The 12,311-nt window shown below is 38.2% G+C and overlaps 1 long non-coding RNA gene across 2 annotated transcripts in view; it reads right to left on the bottom strand.

Annotated features, from left to right (window-relative positions):
• Window positions 1–12,264, bottom strand: part of LOC136221870 (uncharacterized) — a 28,417-nt gene extending 16,153 nt beyond the window's left edge. The window contains exons 1-3 of one of the 2 annotated variants that reach the window (XR_010685352.1): window positions 11,903–12,264; window positions 11,767–11,820; window positions 11,359–11,496 (exon numbers count right to left, since the gene is read on the bottom strand). This is a non-coding gene — a long non-coding RNA (uncharacterized lncRNA). Of the gene's footprint in view, window positions 1–8,926; window positions 11,497–11,766; window positions 11,821–11,902 lie in introns of those variants that run through there. The other variant, XR_010685351.1, reaches the window with a different exon arrangement.
• Between the last annotated feature and the right edge of the window lie 47 nt (window positions 12,265–12,311).

Here is a 12,311-nt window from a genome sequence, read left to right as displayed (position 1 = left end):
TGGTGGAGGTGCTGATGCAACATAAAGGGGCCTTTAGATGGTCAATCCACGACATCAAAGGCATCAACCCTAAAATCTGCACGCATAGGATTTTTCTTGAGGAAGAGATCAAGCCATCCGCCCAACCTCAACGACGGCTCAACCCTAACATGAAAGAGGTGGTAAAAGCCGAGGTTATAAAACTCCTCGACGCAGGTATCATCTTTCCAATTTCTGATAGCCAATGGGTAAGCCCGGTTCAATGCGTGCCCAAAAAAGGGGGAACAACGGTAATGGAAAATGAAAAAGGGGAATTAATCCCAACTAGAAAGGTTACGGGGTTGGCGTGTATGCATAGATTATAGGAAATTAAACGAGGCCACCCGTAAAGACCACTTCCCTTTACCATTTATTGATCAAATGTTGGAACGGTTGGCAGGGCACAAATTTTTCTGTACTTTAGATGGGCTGTCCGGCTATATGCAAATTCCTGTGGACCCTTTGGACCAAGAGAAAACCACATTCACTTGTCCCTATGGGACTTTCGCATATAGGCGGATGCCTTTCGGATTATGTAATGCCCCTGCCACATTCCAACGTTGTATGATGGCTATGTTTTCTGACATGGTCGAGGAGTTCCTAGAAATTTTCATGGATGATTTTAATATTGTGGGACCTACTTTCGATCAATGTCTTGAAAACTTGGACTGAGTCTTAGAACGTTGTGAAGACAAAAACTTGGCACTCAATTGGGAAAAGTGCCAGTTTATGGTCCAAAATTGTATAGTATTAGGACACAAGGTGTCGAGAAAGGGGATCGAGGTCGATCCGGCAAAAATTGAGGTAATTGAAAAACTGCCATCCCCTACCAATGTAAAATTGGTTAGGAGCTTTTTAGGACATGCGGGGTTTTATAGACGGTTCATAAAAGACTTTTCAAAAATCACTAAACCCCTCACTCAATTATTACTGAAAGATGCTGATTTTAATTTCAATGAAGAATGTATGTCTGCATTTAATTTACTGAAAAAGAAATTAATCGAAGCACCTATTATGGTAAGCCCGGATTGGTCCCTTCCCTTTGAGTTAATGTGCGATGCCAGTGATCTGGCTGTAGGAGCCTGTCTTGGGCAGAGGGTAGATAAACTTTTTCGCCCAATCTTCTATGCTAGCAAAACCTTAAATGATGCACAACAGAATTATTCAATAACTGAAAAGGAATTGCTAGCCGTAGTTTTTGCCTTTGACAAATTTATATCTTATTTGGTGCTGTCTAAGGTAATTGTTTTTACTGACCATGCAGCCTTGAGATATCTGATGAGCAAGCAGGATGCAAAACCTAGGCTGATCCGTTGGATCTTACTACTCCAAGAATTTGACATCGAGATCAGAGACAAAAAAGGGGTGGAAAACGTGATAGCGGACCACCTATCCAGGTTAGAGTCAGATCAGCAATCCTTAGAGTATGAGGCAATCAAGGAGGTATTCTCGGATGAAACGTTATATTCGGTAAAAACTCTCCCCTGGTTTGCAGACATCGCGAACTACAAAGTCGGTAACATTCTTCCTCTTGATTTAGATGCAAACAAAAGACGTAAGTTTTTGTTTGAAAGCAAACAATATTTTTGGGAAGAACCTTATTTATTTCGATTCTGCACCGATGTCATGATTAGGAGATGTATACCTGAGGAGGAGGTAGAGTTAGTGATTAACATGTGCCACTCTAGGGAACCAGGCGGCCACTTTGGGCCAGATAGGACAGTGGCAAAAATCCTCCAAAGTGGGCTTTGGTGGCCACAAATGCATAGTGATGTTAATAATTATATTAAATACTGTGATGCATGTCAGAGAGTAGGGAATATCTCTAGGAGGAATGAGATGCTTCAACAAGGCATACTCGTCTGTGAGCTATTTGATGTTTGGGGCATAGACTTTATGGGACTTTTCCCTATGTCACACACCAACCAATACATTCTTATCGCGGGTGATTATGTCTCTAAATGGGTAGAGGCCGAAGCCCTACCCACAAACGATGCTCGAGTAGTGCTAAAATTCCTGAGAAAGAATATCTTTGCTAGATTTGGAACACCCCGGACTATCATTAGTGATGGGGGATCCCATTTTTGCAATAAACAGTTTGACACGTTGCTCTAAAAGTATGGCGTAGCCCATAGGGTCGCAACACCTTACCATCCTCAGACGAGTGGTCAGGTAGAAGTTTCAAACAGAAAGCTAAAACATATTCTTGAGAAAACGGTGGGGAATGCTAGAAAAGATTGGAGTCTTAAACTGGACGATGCTCTTTGGGCATACCGGACAGCATTCAAGACTCCCATAGGAATGTCCCCCTACCGTTTAGTTTTTGGGAAATCTTGTCATTTGCCCGTTGAATTAGAGCACAAAGCTTATTGGGCGCTGAAATTTCTAAACTTTGACCCTAAACTTTCAGGTGACCTACGGTTAACACAACTACATGAACTGGATGAGCTCCGATATAACTCTTACGAGAATGCCAAGCTGTACAAAGAACGAACCAAGAGGGTGCACAATAAAAAAGTACAGCGGAAAACCTTCCAAAAAGGCGACCAAGTACTGCTTTATAACTCCTGATTGCGATTCTTCCCTGGCAAGCTCAAGAGTAGATGGTATGGACCATTCTCAGTTCTTGACGCACATCCCTCCGGTATGGTTGAGATTATGTTGAATGATGGAACCACCCAGAAAGTAAATGGACATCGACTCAAACTTTATCTCGGTAAAGACACTTCGGGTGTCCAAATCCTCCGTCTTCAGGATGATCAGTAAGTTGTCTTCTCCACCCTAACTCTTTACACTTGCTCTTCATGATTTGTGATGCAATGTTGGAACTTATTGCATATTTTTAGTGTGAGGAGGAGGGGTAGACAAACTTACAAAAATTGTATAATTTTTAAAATTTTTGTTGCGTCGTGTCTAGTTTAGTTTTGCGTTTTCCGGGTTTTATTTAGGTTTTGCATGTTTAGGACCTAAAACCGTGAACCTCCTTCAAATCTAAACTTCGTTATTTGTCTTTGAGGGCTGAGAACCGAATCTAAGATTGCATGACAACTAGTTTAGGTGTAGGACACAATCCCTTGTATCTGTAAAAGCATGAGCTAAAGTTTGCATTTAGACCCTACTTTTAAAGAAATGTCAAAATCATTACTTAGGTAGATAACTTAAGAATTGAAGGCATGTGATGTTAAACTTGAGTTTGGGGAGAACCAGTAAATACAAAATTGAAACCCAAAGAATTGTGAGTTGAATTTGAGCCTAAGAGCGAACATCAAAAAGCTCTTTTTCTTGACATTTTTGTGTGAATGCTTTGACTTGTGGAAGATTACAGATTTTGCACCTAATACTGTGTTGAACCTACATGCAATGATTTGAGATGATAAACGATGAAATCAGCCTCATTAGAATTAACCCTTTTCTTTACCTTATTTTCTCTTTTTCATCCACTCTAGGAAGCCCCTTTGAGCCTATATTTTTGTAGTTTATAGATTTTTCTTTCGTTCTAACCTATTTTTTTTGCAAACCATCACTTGGTTTGCTACTTAACCTAAAGTTTTTGCAAAGCTCACATCGAGCCTTTGTCGTTCTAGCGCTTTATCTTTGTTTATGGCATCATAGTAGCAAGCCAAAAGGCTAAGAAGTGAATGAGCATCACTATCCCAAAAAGAAAAAAAAAGAGGGGGGAAAAGAGAAAAACAGAAAAAAAAGAAAAGAAAAAGAAAAGAGACGAACAAAAAGGGGAGAACTTCATTCCCCAGTTCTTAAAATCAAACGTCTCAAGAAAACATCCTAAAAAGAGAATAAGGAATGAATAAAGAGCTCAGTCACTTCGTATTTGCTAAAGTCATTTGAACTTTGTTTTTCTAGCACTAGAACTATTAACCCTTATTGTACCTTTAACCCTCTAACCACATTACAACCCCAATTCGAGGCTGTTTTTGATATCATCGGAGTCATATAGCGTAGTAGAGGAACTCGGATGAACGTGCAAAATCAACGTAATCCTAAGCAAGAACATAAGCCGAGAGTAAACACTTTAGCCACCAAAATTGTGTGAAATGAGTGAACTACCTATGGTGAGGTGTTTTACTTGGCGATCCCCTCAAGCTCGTTTAATTGAACATGTGTCCTTTTGCTTAAAACATATGACCTATGATAATTGAAATGCGTCTTTTGGATATCGTGTCTCTACTTTGTATTTTCGAATGCATGTGATTACAGATGCTCGAAATTATGTCAAACACCTAGTCAAACCAGGAGGTCTTCTAGCTTGTTTGTGATTACGGGTTTAGTTTTTTTAGTTTACTTGGGGACAAGTAAAGTTTTAAGTGCGAGGAGGTTTGATAGGGGTCAAAAACCCCTATCTTTGGGTACGGTTTTAGGACGGGTTTTAGTGTTATTTAGTTAATAAGCGAGCAATTCTCGCATTTAAATGCTTTTGTGTGAGTTAGTTAGAAATTGGAAATGTTTTATTTACTTTTCACTGTTTAGGCTCATTTTGTGATCAATTTAGGCAAATACGGCCAAATTGGCATGCATCTAATAATTCCGTTATCTTTTGAAGCTAATTGATCCGTCAAAAGTCGCACCAAACGAAGCGTTTGCTCAAATAAGCGATTGGCGGGTCAATTTAGCCTTTGGACTAATGTTATCTGGAGTTTTGTGCATGCGCATGGATAAATTCGGGCGAAGAACACGTTGATTGGAGTTCGGTAAACACGCGGAGGCATATCGAGCAAGACAGCTCGCCGAGCAGACTGTGCCTGCTCGCCGAGCAGGCCGATAGAGGGCTGCTCGCCGAGCAGGCAATGCCTGCTCGCGACGAGCAGCGCCTGCTCGCCGAGCAGCTCGCCCTGCTCGGCGAGCAGGCCTGCGGGAATTGGTCAAAAAGACCAATTCCGCCCCCATGACGCCACGATGGACCCCACGACTTCCTACCTGCATAAGGACACGAAATAGGTCAAGAAAAGGGGCCGAGCCGCGTCTATAAATAGGATTTTTCCAATGTAAATTAGGCATCTTTTATCTTTGTAATTTTCTTAGCTTTTCATCTTGAGAAATCCTCTCCACCTCCTCCATATCCTTCAAACCTCCATTGAAGACATCTCCGAAGCTCCGTTCACCGAGGATTGCTCAAGCTCCATCCTTAAGTCCTAGGAAGATGCCTGCATTGGTAGACAGGTTCCCTGAAAGGGATTTTTCTTCTTTTATATTTTGTCTAGCCTCTGATACATGTTATGAATCCTAGGCTCATTGTAACTTCGTGACAATACTTTCATCTTTGATATATATTATAGTTCTTGTTCATTCAATTGTTTTAATGCTTTAATCTTTGTCTTACGCTTTGTCTAATTGGTTTAACTCATTCGATAATCCCAAAATCAAGTTGGCACATATTGCGAGCTGAATCTGACCTAGTCAGTGCCTATAGGATTGACGATCCTATAGAAGATTAAGCCCAAATTGTTGAGCCTTAGAGCTAGTTTCGGCCTTACAAGGGAATCACGAACTAGGGACTTTAGGAGGATAGGTCGGGTTAATCGCCTCGGACACAAGTGACTTAGGTTTTAATTCAATTGCTTAAACAATCTATTTTCATTATCATCGTATCCCTTCATGTTCCTTCGGATAATTGCATTGGTAAAAGATCACTTAGGAGTAGTTTAACTTAATTAGGGGTAGAGTAACTTAATTAGGCGTAGAATAACTTAGTTAGAATCAGATAACTTAGCTAGGAATAGTATAATTCAACCTAGGAGTAGATTAACTTAGAAAAACCAACTCAAAACCCCCTAAGCCTAGATAACACCTGAAACCAAGTAACTCGATACTTGCAGAAATAAATCTTGTGGACGATAACCTGGACTTAACCAGAAATTTATTACTTGATAACGACGGGGTACACTTATCCCTTAGTGAGTCTCGCGGTACGAACGCCGTGAGGCGCATCATGTACCGAGAGAAATCATCTACAATGACCAAGGAAAATTTCTTACCTCCCAAGCTGAGTGGCTGGATAGGTCCGAAAAGATCCAAGTGTAGTAATTCTAATGGTCTCTTGGTTAAGACAATATTTTTACTTTGAAATGACTTTTTGGTTTGTTTTCCTTGCTGACAAGCTTTACATAATTGATCTTTCTCAAATTTTAATTTGGGTAATCCTTCAACTAATTGCTTTCTAGCTAATTTGGCAAGAAGGTCCATGCTGACATGCCCAAGTCTTCTATACCATAGCCAGGAGTTATCCTCTTTAGACACTAAGCATATGTTTTTAGAAAATTGTTTTTCTAAATTTATCATGTATACATTATCTACACGAGGCGCAGTTAAAATCAATTCATTTGTTTTCCCCTCGAGTAGTTGACACTTAGTATCGTCGAATACAACCTTTCTGCCGCTCTTGCAAAGCTGAGCTACACTCAGTAGGTTGTATTTGAGACCTTTGACTAAGGAGACAGACTCAATAATTGGGTTACCTCCGATAGTACCTGAGCCGACTATCTTACCCTTCTTATTGTCTCCGAAGCTTACACTTCCACCTCGTTTAAGCTCTAGTGTGATGAATTGTGTTTCATCACCCGTCATGTGTCTTGAGCATGCGCTGTCTATGTACCAAAGTTTTGACTTCTCCACGCATGTCAAGCTGACCTTCATTTTAAACTATTCATCTTTAGGTACCCAATTCTTTTTGGGTCCTTTCTTGTTAGTATAAACATGTGCAAAATCATATTTTAGTTTGTGACGACATACTTTTATAGTGTGGCCATTTTTACCACAGAAGTCACAATAAACTACCCTTTGAGGGTGATGCTGAGTGTGGTCAGCATTGTTATGTTGAGCATGCCAACATACCTTAGTGGTATGTCCTTTTCTTCCGCAGAAGTCACATTGGACAATCCGCTTGTTGAACCAACACGCATCTTTTGTATGTCCTCTTTTCCCGCAACATTCACACTGGGTGAACTGTTTATGCTGACTAGTACTTGAGTACTCAGCATGGGATTTATGTTTATTTGAGCCTTTTACTTGACTCTGTAGGGTTGTAACGTCCTTTCTAAGTTTCTTTGACTCAGATTGAACCTCCGTGACAAACTTATGCATTATTTGGATGTTGTTATGTAAATCTGCATTGTCTTGGAGGAGATATCTGAGGTCACTCAGCTTGACCTCTTCAATCTCGTCACACCGCCTGCTGAGTGATTTGATTTTTTTGTTACACTTTTTAGTTAGTGTGTATAAATCACTCAAGGCATTTACCATTTCGTTTCTAAGCAAAAGCAGGGATGTTACCTCATTGTTGTGTTCCTCCTGGTTAGTTTCATCAGAGAGGTCAGCTTGCTCAGATTGAGACTGGTCAGCTCCATCATCTGCCATGAAACATATATTGGCAGTTTCATTTTGCTCAGCTTCTGATGAGGTTGACTCATCACTATCACTCCATGTTGCCACCATTGCCTTTTTGCTTCCTTTCTTTTCTTTCTTTAAATTAGGACATCTTGACTTGATATGCCCAGTTTGGTGACACTCGAAGCAAGTGACAGACTTGGAGCTATCTTTCTTATATCTGTTGTCACTTGGCTCAGCTTTATACCTATCACCTCTTTTATATGGCCTTTTGTTGTTCCTGTCATTTTTTGTGAATAGCTTCTTCATCTTTCTAGTGAACATAGCTATTTCCTCATCATCAGTTGACTCAGCTTCTGTGGAATCAGCTTTCATCACTAGAGATTTCTGTTTCTTATCTTCAGATTTTTCTTTTGCCTCAAAATTTTTCATAGAGATCTCGTGGGTCAGCAGGGATCCGATCAGCTCATCATATTTGTAAGTAGTCAAGTCTTGAGCTTCTTCTACAGCTGTTTTCTTTGCTTGCCAACTTTTAGGTAAACTTCTCAAGATCTTCTTCACTTGTTCTTCTTCAGTGAAGTTCTTTCCAAGCCTTTTAAGCTCATTTATAATTTTTGTGAATCTTGAGTTCATTTCAGAGATGTCTTCGTTCTCGTTCATCTCGAACAGCTCGTAGAGTCTCATATGCTGATTGACTTTTGACTCCTTAACTTTACTAGTGCCTTCATAAGTCACTTCAAGCTTTTTCCAAATCTCCTGTGCTGATTCGCAACCTGAAATATTATTGTATTCTGCAGCATCTAACGCACAGTGAAGCATATTTATAGCCGAAGCATTATTTTGTAATTTTCTGAGGTCATCCTCAGTCCACTCAGCTTCGCTCTTAACAATTTTCTCATTGTTAACAGTTTTATATGGCACATGTGGACCTTGAACAATTGCAAGCCATGCACTCATGTTTGTGGCTTGAATAAAGTTTTTCATCCTATTCTTCCAGAATGTATAATTAGATCCAAAGAATAGGGGAGGTCTAGTGATTGATAATCCCTCAGAGAGTATCTGTGTTGTTTGGTTCCCTGGAAGGAAACGAGTGCTGTTCTCAGCCATTTATGGGGATCCGCTCAAGATAGTTATATCTTTGAGTAGTGAGCTTAGGCTCTGATACCACTTGTTGGTCCCGTGTGATTAGTTCCAGGGGGGGTTAGGAACTAATATAACTTTTTCGTTTAATTAATACGCTGACTTAGTTATTTGGTGAGTTTGTCAACTCAGCTTTTGGTCAGCTTGCCCAGATATGTTACAAGACAGCTTTGGCCAGATATTGACTAAGGCTGTTTTATTTATAAGTTAGATATTGACACTCTTGGAGGTCAGTTTCTAACTCAACACTTGAAATAACTCAGAATCAACTTTAAACAATTTTGTATACTGAGTAAACTTCACACACAACACATGCAAATATATATATATATATATATATATATATATTGAGAGAGAGTTTAGAGATTACTCAGTATCACTTATCCTGGTTCGGCCTCTCCGCCTACGTCCAGTCCCCAAAGTCCTCCGGGCTTTTAGAATCCAATACTGAGCTCTTTAAAGGTAGAGCACAAACCGATTACAAGGCAGTTGAATATGCAAGAGTACCTTCCTCTATTCGTCTATTCAACTCCTACTAAGTGCTACAACCCAGCACCTAGATTTCTCTACCACTGAATGTATACGACCAAACACTCAGCTCAACACTCTCAATGTTACAATTGATAGACACTTGTTCCTTTTCAAATAAAGAACACTTTAGAAGATTACAAGTAATCACTCTAGCATTTACACAAGGAATAGAAGATGGGTGTAAGATCTCTTTTTGTATCTAAGTGCTTTTGTATCTTTTCTCTTCTTGTACTTTTCTTTTTGTAAATCGGCAATGATCCAAGAAGTTTGATTGTCCTTATATAGGGAAAATCTGTGTTGGATCATTTTGAAATGATTTAGCCGTTAATGTTAAAATGGCTCTTTTAGGGGACAGATTCTGGTCAGCTTCAGACTGTTCCGGTCATTCCCTTCCTCTGCATTCCTTCAGACGTCAGGCTTGTCTTCTTGCGTCTGGCTTGTCTTTTTGTGCCAGTTGTCCTTTACCAATAATCCATTGACCCATACATCTCGGAATGTGTCTTCTGCGTATTTCCAAGGATTCAATTATTGGTACAGAGGGGCGGTAATCATTGTCTTTTAGCAAACGACTTTTTCATGCTGTCCTGAAGGATCACTCAGCTTCTACTGCGTAAATCATTGTCTTTGCCAATTTCAGAGCTGAGTATATTTTTAGTCAGCTCAGCTTCGTAAGACAGTTGTTGTTGTGTTTTCTTATGCTGAGCTTTATTCCACTTAGCTTGTTTTGTCCATCTTATGCTGACTTCTTCCTGTCTTACTTTTTATATTTATCTTTATTTATATTCATACTCAACATTGAACAAACGGATTAGTACAATTAAAATAAAGCACTTAAATTTAATTGTCTCTTAATCATGGATGATTTTGTCAAATCAAAATCTTGTGGAAAGGTGTTTCAACAGTTACTTTTACAAAAGGGCTAATTGAAGCCAAATGATTTATGGTTATGGAATAGTTTGGAATTTGATTGTGAAAGGAAATTTGAGCACGTTATGATTTTATGATTTTATATCCATCGAGAGTTATCCGCGTCGGTGGTTTTATATTTGAAGACTATGTTCAGTGAGGGACATAGCCTGTGTAACAGTCTGAAGACCTATTGGGTATGACAGCGAAGTGTTGGGTAAGACCATATGGGATAGGCAATGTTAAGAGACGTCTCGACTATATATGTGGTTATGGATTGATACTTAAGGGGAGAAACTCGAGGATGGATACAATGTTTTAAGTTCATTTGGATTATGTTTTCGGTTATGATTGATTTTGATATAAGGTTTTACGTTTGATTGATTACGAGTTGGTTTGATAAAACATTTATTTGATTACAAGTTGCTTTGATAAAACATTTATTTGATTATGAATTGGTTTGATGAAACGTTTATTTGTTTTGATAAGATGCATTATATATATAAAGTTATATGAACTTCAGTTTTGAGTATATTTTATAAGGTTTTGATTAAATCCTTTATAAATGTATATATGTAGCTATGTTAAGTAAAGTTGGTTTTTTTTATAGCTGATAGTTTCTTACTGAGATTTTTGTCTCACGTTTTTAAATGTTTTAATGTTTTTAGGTGAGAAAGTACAAGATATAGAGAAGGTTACCGACCGATTAGGCGATATTTGGAAGTTGGCTGCTTATTGTTAGAATTATGGTTAGAACTTTGGTACTTCAATTGTAATATAGTGGAGTTGGTAAATATATGTTGAGGTCCTCGAATGACTAATGTAGTAGGAATATGAATTAGTTTAGAATATATATTGATTACGATCTTTCTATTTCACGTCCGATGCCGATTAAGGTCGTCTAGGGTCGGGTGTGACATGTATGGTACAAAGAAACTCGAATATATAAAACTTCGTCTTTAATGGTGGAAAAATTGATACGTCATTTTCCAAAACACAAAGTATATACATCTACTAAAAGTATATCCATATCTACTAAAAATCGATACGTCATTTTCCAAAAAAAAGTTCACCTTGTTGAATTTTATCAGCTTATGTCTCTTGCATAAAAACAAGATACAAATAGAAAATTTAAGGTTGAACATTGTAAAAGAAGCCATAAAAAGTTTAATCTCTCTTAATTATTTTTATTATATAAGAGTTTAAAGATAAAGAATAAAATGTGCATGCCACTAATGAATATTTGACATAGATTAATCAGCTAGCTTAATTACTTGAAGTTAAAATCTCCAAAACACAGAATAATTAACAATATTTTCATTAAAATTAGATTTTATTACTCATACTCTTGTTTTGCATCATGGATTTTTTTCAATGAGCAATTGCACTTTGAATTCACATATCCATTTGAAAAAAAACGCTAACCTTGAAACCATGAAAGTGGTTGGATAAACTATGTTGAAAGTCCGGGGTACTGCGGACCGCGACAGAACATTCACTGGCGAAAGAACAAAACGACTACGCAAAACTGAATCTTTAAAGTTCGAGTCAATTTGTCAAAATCTGAAAGGAAGGGAAGCAAGCACACAACACCCAAAGTAAAACAGAATGCAAAGTGAAATCGAAAAACTATACTAAAGATTGGTAAAGATAAAATCCACAAATCAATACATAAAATACACAAATCAACCATAAGCATATATGTAGAGGATCTGTAAAAGGAAAGACACCCCACGAAAACGAAGATCGTAGACGCGATCTTAAAACCAATCTTAAAAACAATGCAGATTTAGGTGAGAGAGTGAAAAAAAATTAAGAATGGAAAAATCAAACCTCATGAAGAAATCAATCTAAAAGGGAAGCCATGAAATAGAGAAGATACCCACTCTAGAAAATCAAACAGAAGCACAAATCAATGACTAAAATCAGTACATAAAATACACAACTTAGAAATAGTAAAGAAACAAACCTCAACCATAAGCATCGTTGAATTGGGCGAAGAAGAAGTCGAGCATAAAACGATGTATGTAGAGGATTTGTAGAGGGAAAGAAACCCCATGAAAACGAAGATCGTAGACGCGATTTGAAAACCAACACAGATTTAGGTGGGAGCAAAAAAAATTAAGAATGGAAAAATCAAACCTCTTCAAGAAATGATATGAAACGGAAGCCATAAAAGAGAGAAGATGTCCACTCTGAAAATTCACACAGAAGCACAAATCCATACAAAATCGATGATAGTGCAAAAAGAGAGGAAATCGAAGCAATAAAAAGATTGGTAAGGGAGAGGAAAATAAATCGCTAGAAAGAGGAGCAACCTTAGTAGGGGAAATGGAGGAAGAAATAAGTGATTGAAAGATAGGAGTAACCCTAAACAA

The sequence above is a fragment of the Euphorbia lathyris genome, chromosome 3 (assembly GCF_963576675.1).
Source record: "Euphorbia lathyris chromosome 3, ddEupLath1.1, whole genome shotgun sequence".
Classification (NCBI taxonomy): Eukaryota; Viridiplantae; Streptophyta; class Magnoliopsida; order Malpighiales; family Euphorbiaceae; genus Euphorbia; species Euphorbia lathyris.
The sequence above is the reverse complement of the archived record's forward strand: the minus strand, read 5'-3'. Positions and strand labels throughout refer to the sequence as shown.